The following is a 21,507-nucleotide window of genomic DNA, read 5'->3' as shown; positions in this document are numbered from 1 at the left end:
AAGATGTCACTAAAGCAGTGCCTTAGTAGAAATCTAAGGCTTTAAATGTCTGTATCAAAAAAGCAAAAAAGATCCAAATCAACAATGGAAAGAAAAGCAAGCTAAACCCAGCACAGGTAGAATAAAGGGAATAATAAAGATAGGAACGGAAATAATTGAAATGGAAAACAGAAAAGAAGAGATAAAAATCAATAAAAACAAGTCAGGTTTTTGAAAATATCAACAAATTTGACAAACCTCAAGCTAGAATTACCAAGAAGAAATTAGAGAAGATAAAAATTACTGAGTCAAGGAAAAAAAGGGGAACATCACCACCAACCCTACAGAAATTTAAAAGGATTATAAGGGAATAGTATAAATGATTTATGTCAAGAAACTAGATAATTTAGAAGAAATGGATGAATTCCTAGAAAGACACAAATTAAGAAATTGGACTCAAGAAGAAAAAAAAGATCTGAATTGATCTATAAATAATAAGTAAATAAATTAGTAATTGAAAATCTTCCCATAGAGAAAATCCCTGGCCCAGATGGTTTCCTTGGAGAATCTATCAAACATTTAAAGAAGGAATAATATTCATCCTTCATGAAAAGGATTCATTCAGAAGACACAGGAGTTGGGAGCACTTCCCAATGTTTTCTATGAAGCCAGCGTTACATGGATATCAAAATCAAAGACATTATAAGAAATCCACAGACAGATCGATACAAAAATCATGAGCATGGGTATAAAAATCCTCAAGAAAATATTAGCAAATTGAATCCAGAAACATACATAATGGATTATAACCAAGAACAAATGGGATTTATCCTATACATAAACAGTTGATTTAACATCCAAAAATCAGTTAAAATCACACATCATATTAACTGACTATAGGACAAAAACACATGATCATCTCAACAGGTGCATACAAAGCATTTGAAAAATCCAATGGCTATTCACGATAAAAACTCTCCAACACTAGCAATAAAATGCAAATTCCTCAACCTGATAAAGGGCATCTGTAAAAACCCACAGCTACCATCACACTTCATGTTGAAAGACTGAATGCTTTTCCCCAAACACCAGGAACAAGACAAGGACGTCTGCTCTTGCCACTTCTATTCAACACTGTATTGGAGGTTCTAGACAGTGAAACAATGGAAAAACAAAATTAAAGATATCCAGTAGATTGAAAAGGAAAAAGTCAAATGTCAATTGTATTTCTATATACTAGCAAGGAAAATTTTGAAAATGAAAGTAAAACAACAATTATATTCACAATAGGGCCAAAAAGAATAAAATACTTAAGAATTAATTTAACAAAAGAAGAACAAAAGTTGTATGTTGAACAGTATAAAATGATACAAAGAAAATTAAAGAACATCTAAATAAATGCAGAGAGAGTCCATGTTCAAGGATTAGAAGATTCAGTGATGTCATCATGGCGATTCTTCCCCAATTGATCTATTAATTCGTGCAGGAGGTTTTTGCGGCAAAAATTAACAAGCTCGTCCTAAAATTTACATGAAACCACAAAAGACCTAGAATAGCCAAAATAATTTTTATAAAGAACAAAGTTGGAGGACTGTTATGGACACCCTGCAAGAGCGGTGGGGCTAGCCGAGCCCCGCAAATCTAATTTCCATGTTGAGGCTGATGATGCCACACACCCAGAGGGTCTGACAAGTTTTATTACTCAGAAAAGCGAGGTCTTGGGGGATGGCGGGGCAGGCCTTTCAAGCAAGGACTTACAGAACCTGATTTTAAAGTCACATAAAAATAAAATCACAGTCATCAGGCCCGTGTGGTCCTGGGGCAAGGAGAGCACACAGGTTAACAGAGGGAAGTGCAGAGTCCGGCAATAAATCCCTGTAGTTATGCTCAATAGGTTTTTGAGAAACGTGCTGAGTTAATTCAAGAAGGAAAAGACAGTCTTTTCAACAAATGGCGCTGCCTCGGAAGAACGAATCTAGTTCCTTACTTCCTCCATACACAAAAATTAATTCAAAATAGCCAGGAGCGGGTGCTAGAAGGTAGTCTAAATAACTAAAAGCAATCAAAATACTATACTTTCTAAGCAGGGAATTGAAAACAAAGAGGAAATATAACATCACATTTGGTATTCAAATGCAAAGGCCCAATGAGAACAGAAATTAATCCCTGAATCACAAACAGCCAAGCAGGTTACTTGGGGCAGAGGCCCAGGAGAATGGCCGACTTAGTTCAAAGTCTTGGTGTGTTCTTTATTAGCTAGGCAACCATGAGTTAAGTTGCTTAACCAGCCTAAAACTCTGTTTCATCTGCAAAATGTGGATCAGTAACACCTGCTTTATGCTTGCAAGGAAGGAATAAATATGTGCAATGTTCGACATTCAATAATTTATCATTTCATGGATAAGTTATTTCTGGCATGACTTAAAAAAATTAACTTTTACAAAAGGTGATCAACTCAACTCAAAAGTGCTAGAAGAAATTTCTACTACCTTTTGAGGTCCATCAACGTTAATTGAATAAATGAACTTCAAGAATAACTTCTGCTCTTACTGGCATGTGAGAGTTATTCTTGAGTTACTGCAATGCCTCTGAAATTTTCTTCATGTGACTTAGACTTTTTAGTTTAAAAAGAAATTCTATATATATGACTACTGAATTTATATATAGTGAATGGATGGTGACATGGGTTTTGGAATTTGTTAGAATTGGGTTTGAATCCAGGCTCCATTAGTTACTGCTTAAGTTACCTGAACAGGTAAAACTTCTTAAGATTCTGATGATCTCATCTATCAATAACTCTCCTGCCCCCTCCATCGGCTCAGGCTGTCCCTCCCTCTGCTCTGGGCTCTCAGGGGTCCTGGCTTCTCCTCTTCTGCAGAGGGCCTGCTCTCAGCCTGCCCCAGGAGGCTCTCAGGAAATGGGCTGAGCAGAGAGGCAGGGCTCCTCCCCAGGCCTCCCCCAGCCCCACCCCCTCTGGGTCATCAGCTGGGTGGTCTTCTAGGAGAGCCCCTCAGTCTCTGCCCGCCTGTGACAGCTGTCCAGAGCCCGGCACTGACTCCTTCCTTGTGTCCTGGGCTCCCTGTCTTTCGAGCAGGACTGGAGTATCATCTGTCCTTTCCTTCTAAGGCCCGAGGAGGAAGGCATGCTGTGGGCTCTCGCCCTCCTTCTAGCTTTCCTGGCTCCTGGTAAGTGTGCTGACTACCTGCTTCTGGGATTTTTCTCTTTTTTTGGCAACAGGAGGCCATAGTAAGGAATTCTTATTACCGCTTCCTTGTTACTTTTTGTTGTTCCCATTGCAGCCACTCAGGTATCTTCCAACTTGGAAGGGAAACAGATGTCACTCACCAGACAAGCTGGGTTGTCTGCTGTAATCACTTGTGATATTGAACATACCAGTAACTACATCCACTGGTACCAATACCAGGAGGGGATGGCCCCACGACGACTTCTCTACTATCAGGTCTTCAGCTCAAATGTTGTGGTAGAATCCAGAATCACTTCAGGGAAATACCATGCTTATGGAGGCACAGGGAGGACCTGTAAATTTTCACTTGAAAATCTAGAAGAAAGTGATTCTGGTGTGTATTACTGTGCTGTCTGGGAGAGGCACAGTGATTCAGACCTCCCCTATCCTGCACTGAAAATTTTGCTTGTGGCTGCCAAGAGCAACCTTGTCACACAGGATGGACCAGCCCCTGCCTCCCTTCCTTCCTGACTTCACTGCGCTCTGAACAAAGAGAGACCCTGAAGTCAAAGCCCAATCCCCAACCTCACATCCCATTGACCTCCTTCCTCCCCCAATGAGTGATAGCACATTCTCGAAGACCCCAGACCCCCTCCAGGAGGTAGGCAAGCAGTCTGGCAGACTGCATAATCTTTCTACTCTCCTAGAAGTCTGTGCAGAACATTCAATCTGCTTCCAGGTACAGACAAGGTCACCTAGAGTTTTACTTGTTCGGGGAGACATTTAGGAGAGCAATCTGGGAAGGCTAGTGGTACCAAATCACTTTTCCAATCATTTCCCAGAGAAAATGGCTGGGAAAGGAGCTCCTGCCTTCCTCAGGAGAATGAGAAATGATGGAATGAAGACTTTGGACTTCACGAAGACCCCAAGCTGGTATCCGATTTATCTTTTGGACAAATTGATATTTCCCTCAACATAGCGAACCATGGCGCTGTTGATACACTGAAAGTCTAGGAATAAAGTGATTGTTGTAGAGATGCCAAGCATCATATTCTGCTAACAGCTTCTTTTGAAGTTCAGCCTCAACCAAAACTGTTCTGTCTCAGACAGGTAAAGTCAAAGCTCGTTTCCACCCCTCCACCAACATTGACATAGCCAAGTCCTGAACTGGAATGAGTCTTAGGAGATTATTTTTTCTCAATTATTAAAATTAAGGGACACTTCGGGCAAAGAATCACACGATGAATAGTATATATTTGAATTGAGAAGTCCTTTAGGAAACTGTTGTGGCTGCCATATTGACCAAGTTTGAGGATATGAAATTAATCCTGAAGTACAGAAGTGCCAGATTCACATGTGCATGATCTCTTGTGTACTGGATCCTCCAACCTTCTGCCAGATCTCTTAACCTTGACTCTACCTTAGGGTTTAAGCTCCTAGAATGCTGTTTCTCAAACTGTGGTCCATGGACCACCTGCATCAGAAACACTTGGTAGGTTTGAATAAAAGCATGGGTTCTGGATAACATCTAACAAAACAAATCAGAATTTTAGGATGAAAACTGAATGTGTATTTTTCAATGAACTCCACACTGATTCTTATTCAAATAGATTTTTAAGAACTGCCGTCCCAGCAGTAACAGATAGGGTGACCTGTCTCCCTCTGAGATCACCTGGTTCTCAGCCTGATACAAGAATGCTTTCTAGAAAGGTGCTCATGGGCTTTCTCCCAACACACAAAGCCCTCCCCTCTTATGGCACCCTGGATGCTGCTGCTCTAACAGGTCATCACATTTCTCCATAGTTCCACCAGAACCACAAGTGGAAACTCCAGTTCCTTCCCACTGCTGTGACCTCAGGCAAGAAGAATTGTCCACTAAATAAACCAACTTTAACTTGCTCTACTGTACCAGGGACCATGTATTTTAACTATTTTGCAGCCTTATAAAAGTTTATTCCTTACCTTGAAGCATTAACATTTTCATATATATTTTTCTCATAGTGTTAGGCTTTGTTCTGCACATTTATTTCTTTGATCCGCTTTGAATTGAATTTTCGTGTATGGGGGTAAGGTAGGAATCTGACTGTGGAGATCCAATTTCTCCCCCAAATTATTGACTAATCCATCATTACTCCCACTGTTCTTCATCAGCACCCCTGTGATAACTAAGCTTCCAGAGGCTCACACAGCCCTTCCTGCTCTCTCTCTCTCCCTTTCACTGTATGTGTCCACTTACACAAGCCAGTTTCTCTAAGGAAACAGCTACAGGTGGAGTCGCTGAGTATGCAGAACTTCACCTTTACAAATGGGGCCAAATCCCTGTTTTGTCTATTCCTGTGCCAGGAACAAAGTATTCTAATTAGTATAGCTTTATAATAATGCTTGCTTTTTGGTAAGCAAATTTTCTTGCTTTTTTATGTTTCAAAATTTTGTTGGCTTTATTTTATGCATGAATAAACACTCAATATAAGTACATATAAGTACATGTATTTACTTGTCAAGTAATAAGTCACAAGAAATATGGTAGAAATGTATTATGCATATTACAAAACATACACAAAAACAAACAATTTTAAAATATTTGATAAAAACAAATACAAAGTGTAGTTCTAACACTTTCCTCCCACAAATCAATGAAGTATCTTATGCATCCCGCTTTGTAAACCACAGCACCACCAACACCAATGCCAATAATACACTTCCTTCTCAATTCTTCCTATTTCCTGACTTAGCATGCATCCCTAAGACAAATCACACTCAATGAATTCTTTTTGTCTTCAAACCAAATTCTTACAATCCCTTTATAGTACACCTTTCTTTCATTCTCTGAAGTACTTCTCGTCTTACAAATGGACACTTGATGGTGTCTTTTCATGTTCTTTAAAAGGAAGCACCCCCAAACCTGATAAATCTTGGGCTTCCTCAGTTCTGTAAGGAAACCTTTGTGAGGAATGTCCAGGGAACCCAACAGTCATCATTTGTTGACTGAGAATACTAGTGTGGCCTCAAAAACTTTCATTATCTTCACTGGTTATAAACATGAGATCAATGTTGTGAAAGAGCCTGGGCATGTCCTGGGTGTTCTGGATGGACTTGTTAAATTTGAGATGACAGGTTCACTCAGTAAAAGGTGCGCACACTAGAAAGGAGGGAGGGGGCGTTCTGATCCTGCCTCAGCTGCTCACGGTCCTGTAACACTGAAGGAGTCATCTTCATTTTGGGAGCTGTTTCCCATCTTTAAAAATAAGAAACAATGAGGCCTCTGGTAGTAAGGATTCTCCTTTCGTCTTTAAGCATCTATGCATCTGTGATTCCTTAGCAAACCTATGACTCGGTTTTAGCAATGGGCTTACTCATTGTAATAAAAGACAAATTTAAAAATAAATAAATAAATATTTACACAACACACAGTGTTAAAAAGATGTAAGTAAGAGATGAAAGAAAGAAAATTATGTCCACAGTCCTCTCATCAAAATATGGCCTCCTTCTTTTTGGTTTTCCAGGCTTGTCCATTTCACTGATAATTGTCCTCATGTGTACATCTAATTGATTCCATATGACAGAAATGGAGAAGTCAGATTAGATTAGTTCTCAGATTCTGTGATGGCCAGCAGAGCGCTCTCCTGGGTCAGACAACGTTGCCAGGGTCTCAGAGGTTTAAATTAAAAGTCCAAACTTCAGCACCTGGATCTCTGCTCCCTCCTCTGCCTGAGTCTGATCTGCTCTCCCCACCCCCTGCTCCCAGGCTGGCTGAGCTCAGCTCCCTCAGAGCTGGGTCAGTCCTGGCAGCAGCAGGAAGACCCGGATGAGAGGAAGTCCTGCTCCCTCAAGCCACACCTGCTCCTCTTTTCCCGGAGACCGGGGGGTTCTGACGAGAACCCTCCAGACTCCACATGAGGGCTGAGAGGGAAGCCCGTGGCTGCTCTTTGACTGAGTCCTGAACAAGAGTTTTCCTCTATTGTTTTTTAAACATGCGTCTCTTTTAGCGGAGAATAATCTTTCAGCGCCCTTTAGAGAGGACACACCACAGCAGGAGAAGAAGTAGAGGAAAGGAAAACCAATGTCACTTGTTGAAATTACCTTCTAGGCCCAAGATGGAGCTGCTCCTGCCCCATGTGCCACATCAGCAAACTGAAACTTAGATAATTTTCCTGTCCCTGTAAATGCTGTGCTGGACCAGAAATGCAATCTATCCAGCCAGCCAGTCCCCAACTGCCAAGAATCTGTAACGATTTCCCTGTTCTAAATAAGGTCAGATATGCAACCCAAGCAAATCAACTTAAGCCAAATACTCTTTTCTTATTCCCCAATTGCCCTGTATCCTTATTGGGAAATCACTGGCCTCCTAGTTAATCCTGCCATCTTTCTGCATCCCTGCTCTTAAGGCTCCATATAACTCCACTTGCCCAAAATCCCAGGGAAGAGGGCTCCACTTCTTGTGAGTCACTGTGCTCCCCAGTCCATGTATTGTCTTCCCTTGCATAAAGGCCTCAGTCTCATTACTAAATTATATTATTTCTGTAATTTGACATACTGGAAAAGGTATTTGTCTAGGAGTTGGGACAGTCTTCATTAACTATGGCTGGTTATTGTGAACATGTTACCACCCAAAGATGGTCATCTGCCCTGCACAAGACATGACAACAATAAAGAGACAAGGTGGTGGGAGATAAAGGGTTTTTTATTACAGCTTGCTAGCAAGGGGGAAGATGGCTGACTAATGTCTAAAAGAACCATCTTACAGAACAAAGACTACAGGCCAGTTATGTAAGGGTCTGGTTTCCATGTGAGAGAGCTATCTGGTCTCTGTGTGGGGTCATCCATCTGATCTCTGGGTGATGGCAGACATCTGGTCTTAGTTCTGATAATCTTTTGCTTTACTGGGTATGCATCAGAGATGAGAGCCACACCCTATACCCAGGCTTTTTAGTTGTCACAGATGATTGCCATCAATGTAGACTATCTGCCCAGGGGTCATCACATTCCTCAGGAACTAAAAAGAACAGAGTTATCAACTTTCAGCAGCTGGGAGGGGTCATAAAATCTACAGAGTATGTCAGGTTTAGTTAATCAGAGGTCATTCAAAACTTGCAATGTGGTTTCTTTTCTACAACATGACTCCCCTTATATCAACCTTGTTTTGAGCTGGTATCAATTCCTCCCCCCTTTTTCTTCATCCCTCAATCTTGAGGGCTATCCTGTTGATGAGGGGCACAGGATGTTCCATCTCATTGAACCAGTGTCTTAGTAAGATGGTGATGCAGGTAGGCTCCCAAAGTTAGGCCTATGTTCTATAAGCAAGTAATCAGGTATTTAATAAGACAAAAACAAGGGTAATGGTGGGAGCCAATTATAAACCAGTTCCTGAGCCCTGGGGGCAGCCAGCCAAGATGATTTCTAGATGTCAGAGTCAAAGCATCTTTTGTAGTTTGAAATGTCTGTGATGATGTCATCAGGTATGTAGATATCTTTCTGAGTGGATTACATAGGAACAGATATGAATTTCTCTTAAGTTGATATCAAGTTCTCCAGCTTCAGTTTACAAGCCTTCAGGCAAAAAGGCAAGTTCAGTCTTCAATGATTCCAAACGAAAATGTTAGAAAAAATTGAAAACGTTTGTTTTGAGATTTGTAGCCAGAAATTTCAGGAGACTAGAACTATTCAGGATCTAGTCCAGTTAACAGATATAAAATAAAAACATCAAAGACAATTAACAGAGCTAGAATCTAACATCCATGAATATTTACTCTAGTTTCTACTGGAACATAATTTTCTCTCTACCATCACTCTATTTTTTTTTTTTTTTTTACAAAACATAGACAAATTAAGACTATCTGGTTTGCAAAATAAGTCCAGTTTCAATAAATTTGGCCCAATTTTTTACATGAGTCCAGCAAGAATAGCCATTCATCATATAGGCTCTTTTAAATCTACCTTGCTGGAAGTTTTTATAAAGAAACTCAAATTGAAGTTTAAAGGCGTCTTGAAGCCAAGGAAACAAAGCCAAGGATTTGTCATCAGGCTTAACCTGCAATACCATCAGAATTGGGTGAATTTCTCTCTTTTCAAGATTTTCCCAAATATTTAGAGGCTCCTTGAACCTGCCAGAGAAATGATCTTATTTACTTACCTGTTAAGTTTGCTGGGAAAGCTGTAAACAAGATACCAGGCCAATATTTCCAAGTGGCTTTATTCCATGGAGTCCAATCTTTGTCTATTAAAGCTTAGTCATACCTGAGCCTATGCATTTTTCTCTCAAATATGACATTCCAGACAAAGCCATGGTAATATAACCAGTGTTTCCAAATGTGTCCTGTTATAAGGAGAACAGATTCTTATGGAACTTATGCAAATAATTCTATTGCCATGAAAATAATACTCACTCACTCACTAAGAGTTTCCAAGTTCTAGAGGGATCAGGTATGGAGAAAATAACTGTTTCATTTCTGCTTACAAAGGTATGGTTTACCAAATTGCTGTAAATCATAGCTAGCTTGAAAGAAATGAGAAAAAGATTTACTTAAATCTGAAAAAAAAACATTAAAAGTCAGCAATATTTCAAGTAAAAGTCATAAAAATTAGAACTGTCCTCATCAGTTCATTCACTTCTATGTAACTGATTCTTGACCTTAATCTTCTGTTAGCAGTTTCATGAAGTCATCATGGAAAGTTCTGTAATATTTTTCATCTGTAATCTCTTACCCAGCTCAGTTTTATGATCCAAAAGTTTATCATAGGTCCCCATGAAACAATGCTTAGCTATCCATTTAACTATGATGACAACCAAAGATCTTGAAGGCAAACCTAGAAAGCCAAATAGTTAATAGAAACTTAATAGAGACACCTCAGTCTTTTTGAACATAGGAAATTATTTTAACAGAATATAATTTTTCTTTCTTTTAGGTAGACTTACTCAAAAAAAAAAAGAAAAACCATTTATAACCTCTTTATCAAAAGCAGACCAAAAGTTCAAGAAAATGATTCTTTTAAGAGAAAGAAGATGAAATTCTAAATTTGCACCAGCTTCCTTTTGATGTTAAAACTTATTCACTTAATTAAATTTATTTCAATCTTAGCCAACTAAGATTGTGACCAAGCAAAACTCTTTTCTCAGGGTTCCTCCCCCCAAACCTTCTATAGTTTTCTTTTTTTTACATTCAGAATTTGTCCCATGCCTTCTTTTCTTTCTTTCCCCCAAGTGCTTTTGGACAAATTTATCTTTATTAACAAAGCAAATATCTCTATTCCTTGCACCTCCTTTCTGAAAACATACATTTTAGTTTTCTTATATACAAACTTTCTAGAAATATATTTTCTCTCATAGAAAGTTCATCATCATGTACAAAACATATCTATCAACAAACCCTAAGCATGTTTTTAGTTGCTGTGAGGTAAGAAACCAAAGGGAGACAAATCTATGCTTAATAATCAACTTCTAATATTTTATCTTATGTGGACATGACCTAAATACTCATCACAATTTTATCATTTAACTTAATTTAGTAAAACCCTAAAATGTTAAGTTACCAAAAAGCATTTGGACGCTGTTTTTTCAAGTATACAGGCCATAAAACATTATTATTGTATCCAAAAACTCTTAACCATTTCATCTATCTTAATCATTTGTTTCCAACAACTATAGTTATATTTATATTACCCATGAAAACTTCATGAGACATTAGACAAAATTAGCTATCTTTTAAAGCTATGATTTTTGCTGACAAATGTGTAACAGATAACATGAGATTATTTGACTAGTAAATGAAGGCTGCATATCTGCATTGTATCCAAATACTGACAAATCTCGGAACATGCTTATTTCAATCAAACCAACAAACCTAAACAAGCTTTCATTCACCAAAGATTATTTCATATCATGTTAACTTGAAAGACATTTGGGTTATGTTCTATTACATTTAGAAATAAATTATGTAAACACTTACTTCAAGCCAATTAAATAGAGCTCTTAATTTTGGCCATACCATCTGGAGGTAAAATATCACACTTATATAACATACCTATAGACACAGATACACAGAGTCTCCACAGATACTATTTTAAAATTACTACCATGACTCAGGTACAATAATACAAAGTTCCCAGTTATGAATGCAAATTTTGTTTTAAGCCATTTTTACTAATATTTGTGGAAAAGACACTCAAGAAGCTAGATTTTTGGTGAGGACACACTTATGCCTGATTTTCTTTTTTCTTTTTCTTCATTCCTAGGACTTAGTGATGGGCTAGATATTCCCTGGAGGGTTTGCAAGTTGCTTGAGATTAGGGAAATGGATGGACCTTGGACAGCCTCTAGAGCTGCATTTCTAGTCTTGCAAGGATTTTTTTAAGGACAATTGCTCTTGATTTCTCAGAAATTGGGTTGTAACTTAATTGACAATTTCAGATTGATCTACTTGTCCAGCTACATCACAAAGACACAGAGAAACCACTCAAGTTTTCTCCAAGATGGAGTTTCTGGGGCATAACCCATCCAACTGAAAATGTTTCTAATAAATTAAAATGCACCCAAGGGGTGAGTCTCCCAGGATGCTTGGGGCATTCCCCACAATGGTAAAGCCCATGTCTGATTGACAGTGGGCCTGGAGAAGGGTGCAAAGCCCAACTGCAATTCTCAGTATAGTTATAAGATTTAGTTAATTCCTACTCAGCCTTCTGCGCCAGCACAAGGCAAACTAGGGAGGTAAAAGGCCTGGGGCTCCAAATGCTGGGGTTGACAATTAAGTCAATGGCAGAAAGTTTTTCAAGTTTTTGGTTTTACAGAAGGTCCATGTTCTGCTCAGATACAGCCTGAACTTAACTTTGATATACTGACAACAGAGGAGGTCATGAATGAGACAGACAAAGAAGGGAAAGAGATGATAAAGCCTTGCCTTCATGGCCCCTTCCCAAGGGTTATCAGGATAAGGGTCACACAAGCAATTGTTCCCATGCTGGGACACACAACCCTGGCAGGACAGTTTAAAGAATAAATTACAGTTCTCCTGTCTCTGTTACTGACTCAGTAGGTGCCTAAAATAGTCAGCAGGTTCTTGACAGGAGAGAAAACAGGGTCCCAGATTGTCAATCAAAGGATTGCCCTAGTGCCAACCTTGAATCACTCCAGGTACCCAAACAGATTAAGAGAACCCAGGACTGCCAAGACAGGGCACCTCACTTGGGGTCACTGGACTGATCAGGCCTGGAAACCAGAGGAGAGCTGCCAGGGGTGGAACGTGGACTCTCTGAAACCAGAAGCCAGAGGAGTCCTCCCAGGGGTGGAGACTTCGACTCTTTAAATATTTCTTGGTTTCTTGGTTCCAAAACTCAAATAGAGCCCAAAGTGGCCCCTATAATTTTAATTTATCCCAGCTTATCTTGCCAGCTATTTACAGCTATCCCCATTTTAGGAAGTTTTTCCCAAGGCGGCCACAACAAACAAGGTAATTTTTCTAAAGAGAGGTTGTTATGATTCCCCAGAAACTCAGTCCCCAAACAACCAATTTTAAGCTATTTACTAACACAGACACAGATTCAGAAAATCCAGACACCACTGAACTAGTTCTCAGATTCAGGGTAACAAGTCCTACAACTGTTCCCACTCTGAATGTGTGCCCAAATAGTCCCATTGGACCCCAGAGGGCCTTGCCGTAAACAGATGGACCCGAGACAGAGGGAAAAGAATTTTATAGTCATCCCCGAGATGACTTACCCTATTCCAGATTGAGCCCATGGACTTAATATATGTTGCCATTACTCTTCCTACCACAGTGAGCAATAGGAAGCAGCAAGCTTGGGTGCAGGAAAGCAGGAAAGGCAGTTCCTGGGGACAAAGAGAACCTCTGCAGCCTCTAAGGACTTACCCAACAGGTTGCCCATCCAAGGTGAACTGGCCATGAGCAGGACGTAAGGTCCCATCTGGGGTGCCAAATATGTTACCACCCAAGGGGGATTACCTGCCCACAGCAATACATGCCAATAGTCAAGAGGCAAGGTGATAGGAGAGAAAGGGTTTTTTATTGCAGCTTGCTAGCAAGGGGGAAGATAGCCAACTAATGTCCGAAAGAATCATCTTACAGAACAAAGTCTATAGGCCAGTTATGTAGGAGGCTGGTCTCCGGGTGGGGGCAGACACCTGGTCTTAGTTCCTGTAATCTTTTTTTTTTTAATAATATGCATCAGAGATGGAACAATGCTCTATACCCAGATGGTTCAGTTGTCATTGATGATGGCCATCAGCACAGACTGTCTGCCTGGGGATCATCACATTCAGAAGGAACTCAAGGAACAAAATTATCAACTCACAGCCACTGGGAGGGGCCATAAAATCTACAGAGCATGTCTGGGTTAGTTAATCAGAGGTCATTCCAAAGTTACAACATGCTTTCTTTTCTACAATATGACTTCCCTTATGTCAACCTTATGTTGAGTCAGTATTGAACAGTTGTTATGCTTTAAATTTGAGCAGTATTTGAATAAAAATGGTGATACTCATTGAGAGAAGCATAGTTTTGAATGTCGACAACATGAAATAACATTTTTTCATAAACCAGTAAATGATTGTGGATTTTGTCCCCCAATACTGTCTTCTTGTTGGTGAAAATCTATAATACGGAGAAAAATGAAAGAAAAGAGTTTACCCAATTGTTTACTGACTGTATTGAGACTCTTTCCACCTGTCCTTTTGCTATGTAGATGTCACCACAATTGTCACTTTCCTTTTCCAATTAACATTTTACAACAAATGTGCTAGACATCAGCAGAAGGTATAAATGATAGCCCTGAATATTCTTTTAGCAAAGTATTCTATTGCTTTATATTTGACCACCACCTCACCAACTCAGCAAGACCCCAAAGCCTACATCTGGGGACAATTGAGCCTTCAATCTCGGCTACAGCTGAGCAGGTCTGCCTTTCAGCTTTTACTATAGAAGAGGAGCTCAGGAAATGGGTCTGATACTAGGTGCTGAAGGACCCACATCTCCACTCCCCAGGCCAAATCCCCTTTCCAACTGTTTCTTTTTCTTGGCCATCAAGGTATAATTAGCATAACTAATTAGCATAACTATACCCAGGAAGCACTGTGTAGAATTAGCATAACCGAAAAGGAACTTCCCTTTCAGTTGGAAGTCTAGGCTACCTCTATTTCTCAAAGCTTCATTTCACAAGCATTCTTCAGCTGATCTTTCACAATGTCATCTTGCCATTTCTGAGGATACGGTTCTGGAACAGGAGGGCCTGGTCCAGCCCCTGACCCTCCCTGCCCCCTGGTTCAATCTAGGCTTCTTCCTTTGGCTATGCACTCACATATACACATGGCTGAGTCTCCAAAACTATTATATTCCCTATAATTTCTACTTTATGTGGACCCCAGAGATCATCCACTGCAACCTGGCAGTTTCAAGATAAACAATAATCCCACCATGTCCTTAGAATTTCTATGCATCTGCGACTGGCTACATGCTTTGCTCACATCATCCTGGTTACTCTCCAGGCAACCATATGAGTTCCCTTTTTTTACAGATGAGGAAAAGGAGGTGACATAATTTGCCCAAGACTATGAGAATGCAAGCAACCTAATGAGACATGCCATCTGCAAGGTACCTTTCCTAGCAAGATAGGGCCCCTAACGAATAGGAAAACTAGGAAAATCAGATAGAGGCCACAAGATACACATTTCACAGCCTCTGGACTTTCCTGGGCTCAAGCATGCACTCTAGTGCCCAAGAGCCCACTGAAGGTGGCCCTAGCCCCATTAACAGAGTAAAACTCACACCCAGGGGTGGAGAGCTAGCATGCTAACGATACATGCATTCCATCTGAGGGCATGCTACATGACAGTGCAGGTGTAAGCACAACCCCCACCTCTACATGCCATGACAAGGCCCTCCTCCCCAGTCATGGCCTAAGAAAAACCCCACAACCCTGTTCCCTAACGAGCTGATCACCTGCCCCTTTTCTTTCCTCCCCAGCTCCCTTGAGCCTCTCCTGTGCGCAAGCTAATAAGATTTTACTTTTCTGCTCTTGTTTGTTGTCTCTCTTGATTTCTATCCTGGGGGACAATAAGAACTCTGGTAGCTACTACAAATCTATCGTGATATTTTAGGGCATTTAAAATCTCCTTCTGATGAGAACACTAGCTAAATATGTTCATTCCAGCTCAGACAGTGGGCATGTGTTTCTGGCAGGGATTGCTGTTCTGTGCTTGTCCCTCCCTCCCAAGCAAGCAGCACACTCATTGGTCTATCAAGTGGGAAGTGAAGCATTAGATTTGTCTCCAGCCAGACCAGGCTCTATATCCCTACCTCATTCTCCACAGATCTTGGCAATCTATAGAAACAGAAAGTAGTTTAAGGGCAAAGCATTTATTTGTGATCAAAGAATTGCAATTTTGGGAACACAGATATACGTAGAAACCATAGTGGTGTCCTGATTATAAGAGAGGACCTCAGGGTTTTTAAGGGAAAAAGGGAGGAAGATGAAGTTAGTTGTATTAAAGAAGAGTTCATCGGTGCCAGATGAGGTAGGCTAGGATTGTAATTCATAAACTGGCTTGAGATTCAGTCATCAGGCAAAAGGCTAGACTCATACTTCATTGATTGGTTAGCAATTCAATCATCAGCAAAATCCAATTTCATCAGTTCTTACAAACAGGATATTCTTGTCCTTACTGACTGCTTGGAATGCTGGCAATTTGACCCAGTTTGGAAGACAAAGAAAACAAGATGAGCAAGGCAATTCCTCTGAAATGGCTGCCCTGGCTTCATTTTAACACACTGCACTCATGTCATCTATCACGATGTGCAGACTTGGGAACATGATTTAAAGTATCAGCCCCACCCCCATTTCTAAACTGAGGATAATAATATTTATCCCAAAGGGCTATTCTCAGGATTTAATAAAATGATGAATATAAAGTAATTAGAGCAGTGCTACAGTGTAGTCCATGTCCAATCAAAGAATGCTATTACTGCTGTTATTATCCCACCAATTATTCTCTAGGATTCTCAGAAATCTCACCATTCATCATCCCTCCCTAAACCTTGTGGCCAGACTTTTGTCTCTTCTCTCTAGACCCACTCCTCCCTCATTTCTCACTAGTCACCTCCTTGTGCCCCCAGGAAAGAAGCAGCTGAGGCCCTAACCTTGCCTCCACCACGCACCAAAGTGTGACTCCTCTTACAAGATCACTCTGGGATTCTTTCCACCAGGGCAGGATGCAGGGCCATGCTGGTCTCCTTGCCCTCCCATGTGCCCTCCTGTTCCTGGTAAGTCCAACCCCATTTTCCAGTGTAGCGTGCACAGGAGGGTTCTGAGGTTCTTGCCACCCCTGCTTCACCACTGTCTCCCTCGCAGGTGAAGAGGCAGCAGTTAGGCTGGGGGACCGGGCCTCAGGGGTGGTGTGCACTATCACCTTGGCTCAGCTTGGCCATCCTACCATGCATGCCCACACCATGATCAGCTCCATCCACTTGGTACCACTGCTACCGAATCAAGATGAGTTCACTCCCTTGTGACCTAAAGTCAGACTCTCCACCAGACGTAGCTGACACACAAAGTAAAGTATATTTGTAGCAAACAGGAGACTATGCAGAAGCATTTCCAGAGTTATGGGACTCCCCAAACAAAGGGAAGGACGTCCTTTTATTTTGGGTGGGGAATGAATATTTCAAAGGGAAGTTTTGTCATCACATGTAGAGGTGGGTATTAGCTGGCACGGGCACAGTCTGAAAACATGTTCTCAATACATCACATGTTACACTGATAAGGCTAGGCTCCTCCTAAGCAGAGATTTCAGTATTACGATGAGGAAAAAGGGCATTTTCTGGTCACCTTCAGATCATCTGGGCAGGTGCTGCCCTTGCTGTGAGGATCAATTTGATTCAGGGCAGTTGATGCTGGCATCTCTTCCCCACATAGCTCTGAAGAACATCCTTGAGGGAGTGTTAAGCACCTTTAAACTTCCTCCAGCTGCTTAGGGCATGCACCTGTGACTCCACAGTCACTGGACAGCAGGAACCCTGAGAGACTCCTCCGACTGGCCATGTTCAGACAGATGTGCAGTGGGATTCAGTCCTGAAAGAAGATAAAGTCACCATGATGGAGGTCAAGGATGGCACATGTATTCTGTCTGTCTTGGAGGGTGGGAAGTGCAATGCAGGCATGTGCTACTGCACTTCTTGGAACCAGCACAGCTACACGAGCTGCCCTGTACCCCATGCAAAAAGCACGTGGACTCCCTACTCTGTCAAGGCCTGGCAACTTTCACTACCTCTGGGTCCCTTTGGTTACCCTGGGGTCATCCCTCATTATCCTGGACTCTCCTAGACGTCACCTCCACCCATCCACTGCAGGTAACAGATAGAAAAAGAGTCATTAGTGCACAGGCTGACACAGACTCAGGGAGCTATCTAGTCAGCTTAACAAGACAGGGCTATCTGCAAGGCCCCTGGCCTAATAAGGTAAGGCCCCTAACCAATTGGCAAGCTAGGAGAATGAGATAGAGGCCACCAAAACCCGCATTCGCAGCCTCGGGACATTCTTGGGCTTACACATGCACCCTAACACCCAAGAGTCCACCGAAGGTGACCCTAGCCCTATTAGCATAGTAAAAATCACAGCCAAGGGTGGAGAGCTAGCATGCTAATGATACATGTGTTGCATGTGGTGGCATTTTGAACAACAGTGCAGGCACAAGCACAACCCCACCTCTGCATGTCTTTGCCTAATAAAAGCCCCAGAATCTCGCTCCCTAATGAGCTGGTTACCTGCCCCTTTGTTTTCTGCACTGACCCCCTTTTGCCTCTCCTATGGACAAGCTAATAAACTTTACTTTTCTACTCCCGTTTGTTGTCTCTCTTGATTTCTATCCTGGGGGATAGTAAGAACCCAATGTTCTGGTAATGGTTTCATTAATCTTTTCTATTTTCCTTTTAGTGACTCTTTCATGTATTTCCACTCTGATTTCTATGATTTCCCTCCTTATACTGATTTCTGGCTTCATTTGCTCTTTGTTTTCTAGTTCCTTTAGGTGTAATGTTGGAGTGTTTATTTGAGGTTTTTCTTCTTTTCAGAGTTGGGACAGTATTGCTATAACCTTTCTTTTCAGTATGACTTTTCCTGCATCCCATAGATTTTGGTATGTTGTGTTTCATTTTAATTTGTATTTAGGTATTTGTTTTATATCTCCTTCAATTTCTTAACTGACCAATAGTTATTCAGTAGCATAATTGTGGCTTTTCCAGCTTTCTTCTTATAGTTTATTTCTCGTTTCACATCCTGTGATCAGAAAAGATGCTTGATGTTATTTCAAATTTTAGTTCAAATAAAGAATCTATGATTTCATAGGAGATAGAATTCTATAAATTTCTTCTTTTACTCCAGGAAAAGTAAATTATTTTCTCATTTGGAATTGCAGGGTAAAGAATCATATTGCCAAATGGTAAAAGTGGCTTTATTAAAAATGAAGAAATCGGTGCACATTTCTCAAATATAATTATATTGGCATTTTTCCATTTCAGTTACTGGAGAGTTTCTTCCATTCAGAAATACATGCCTGAATTGCTGAGAACAAAAGGGACGTTCCTTTGATGCAATCTCTGAGCAGTTACAACACAATTGAACATCTGGATATTAAAAAAAAAAAAAAAAAAAAAAGCCTTAATTCTCTGAGTGCTTTTCCTAGTAATTTAGAAAAGTAATTGGTTGACTAGTTAGGCCTGATCTCTTCTTTTGCTGCTTTTATTATTTCCATTTTCCATCATTGCTTTTCAATGATTACTGTTTTGTTGGAAAACAGACATTTGCGTCAATTTATCTGAGGAAAAGTTATAAAATATGTGATACCACAAAACTTATATTCAAGGACTTCCAAAGGAACCCAGAAGATCCAATTGCTGGTACACGGTTTTTAAACTGCTAGTTACATCATGAAGCTTAGGAGGAGGCTGAGTTTTTGTAGAAGTTGTAACCAGTGTGATAGCTCAAGCTGGATCAAGAAATTTGGAAAAGGGACTAAGCTCATAGTAACTTCCTCTGGTAAGTAACTTTTTTCTATTTTTGCCCTAGTAATGAAAAAATGATAGATGCTTTTTTGGAAAAACAATTTAGGATCACACTTATCTGACTGCCACATGCTTGGCCTTAGCATATGAACAGCGAGTTCGCAGCTACTAATCACTATATGTGAAAACAAAACTACTTCATAAATGGTTTGTTTACTTCCATAATTGTTAGCAGATTGAAACATTACTTTTAGAATACACACACAGAAATGATAGACTCAGACTAGAAATTAAGATATATTTTGGACCACATCTGTAAACATTTGGTATAAGTTATGGATTCAAGATGCTTTTGTTGTATACTGCCTTTTAAGCGGAAGATACTTTTACTAATTACCTCTTGTCTATATTTTGAGACAAAACATAGTGCTCCTTTCTCACAATAACCTGCAAAATCTATGTACTGGTTTTCATCTCATTCCTCCCAGCAATGCAAAACATGAATTCTTAGAGTAAATGACTATAGAACATTGATAAATCTCACTTATTATTACTCTAGGTTCTTAGATGTAGGCTGAGAGCAGTCAAAATTTATGACAAATCAATTGACTTGCATAGAGATGGATCAGTTTAAGGGAATATATAAGTTTAATAAAACATTTCAGCTCCAAAGTCCATGAAAAGAGTCTTCACGGTTTTACATCCTCATTTGCTCATTCATTCTGTCAGCAAATACTCAATGAAGACAGTTTCTGTGCTGGATAGCGGGGAGAAATGGGGGAAGAAGATAAAGATAGAAAACTTCCCAATACTCCAAAAACTTCTAGTCTAGTGGATAAGTGTTCTAACTTATACAGATAAATGTATTAATTATCTTCTAGTCTACAGGTTACATTAGAACAATGGTCAGCATTTGGAAAAAAACTTTCAATTTCTAAGACTAATTGTTACCTGCTTCTGTAAAAAATAGAATCTAATAAGAATTATCTCAAATATTATTAGCCTGAAGAAGGTGATCCTTCGTTTACCAGTATAAATACCTGGAAGTCCAAAAAAGAGGTGCTCTTTCAAGTTGAATGTATAAATTTATAGTGATATAGGTAAAAGTCAAATATCCACTTATAATATTTCTTAGTTGGATTATAGCTAAAAAGCTAAAAGTTATATTAATACAAATATCATTTGAGCAATATTACTTTTTTTGCACTAATTTTGTTAAAAATTTTGTTCAGACTCTTCACATGCATCAGCAACATCTACCTTAGGGAAACTTTCTAGATCAACTCAGGAGCTGAGTGTCTGTTTTGGGATCCCCGTACACGATGTCACTGGATATTTTATCTAAAGAGACAACTATCCATTTACAAACTAAAAGGAAATGATTTTTTTCATGTCTTCTGTGATTCTATAAACATGCAATGTAAACACAAACTGTAGAGCTGTAGTCCCGAGTAGTATTTACCAAATCCACGTTAAATTTCTTTACTTTCTTTTGCAAGTGTTAGTTCCAAAATTGGCATTAATTGAGTTCATTTCAAGTGGTGATCTTGTCCAAGTAGTAGTTTTTGATCATAGCAGAATATAAGAAGAGCATCTTTTAATAGGAGAGGTGGCACAAGGACTGAAACATAAGATGACTCCCGTTCTCTGAGGGATAATTTTGAGAAAGAAAGCCTCTCTTTATGTTCTGGCACTTTGAGTCTATCTGAATTCTGCCTGTTTTGTTTCTATATCACAGAGCCAGGATTTGCAAATATATTCTCCCACTTTTCATGTCATATTCAAGTTAGACCTTTAACTAAACTATCAACCGCTGGGGCAGAAAAAGAAATAAGCTATAATGCACAAAATATTTGTCATTTATTTCAAGTGCCTATTCCCAGAATCCATTTGGGAAGACCTAAAATCAAATACACAAGCACAGGCATACCTCATTTTGTTGCGTTCTGCTTTAATACAATTTGCAGATATTGCATTTTTTAAAAATAGAAGGTTTGTGGCAACCCTGTATTGAGCAAGTCTATCAGCACCATTTTTCCCAAATCATTTGCTCGCTTCATTTCTCTGTGTCATATTTTGGAAAGTCTTCCAATATTTCAAACTTTTTCATTACTATTGCATCTGTTGTGGTGATTTGTGATCAGCAATCTATGACATTACTATTGTAATTGTTTTGGAGTACCATGAACTGTGCCCACATGAGATAGCGAAGTTAATGCATGAACATTGTGTGTGTTCTGACTGCCCCACTGACTGTTCCCCATCTCTCTCCCTCTCCTTGGGCCTCTGTATTCCCTGGGACATAAAAATATTGAAATTAGGCCAACTAATAACCCTATAATG

The 21,507-nt window shown here is 39.9% G+C and overlaps 1 protein-coding gene and 1 long non-coding RNA gene across 4 annotated transcripts in view; one reads left to right on the top strand and one right to left on the bottom strand.

Moving 5' to 3' along the window:
* LOC103545034 (platelet binding protein GspB-like) overlaps positions 1–21,507 on the top strand; it is a 476,815-nt gene that overhangs the window by 230,346 nt on the left and 224,962 nt on the right. The window lies entirely within an intron of this gene.
* Positions 1–21,507, bottom strand: part of LOC139082756 (uncharacterized) — a 178,916-nt gene that overhangs the window by 2,082 nt on the left and 155,327 nt on the right. The gene's annotated exons all lie outside the window — the stretch shown is intronic.

Source organism: Equus przewalskii, chromosome 4 (assembly GCF_037783145.1).
Source record: "Equus przewalskii isolate Varuska chromosome 4, EquPr2, whole genome shotgun sequence".
In the NCBI taxonomy this organism is placed as follows: Eukaryota; Metazoa; Chordata; class Mammalia; order Perissodactyla; family Equidae; genus Equus; species Equus przewalskii.
The sequence above is the reverse complement of the archived record's forward strand: the minus strand, read 5'-3'. Positions and strand labels throughout refer to the sequence as shown.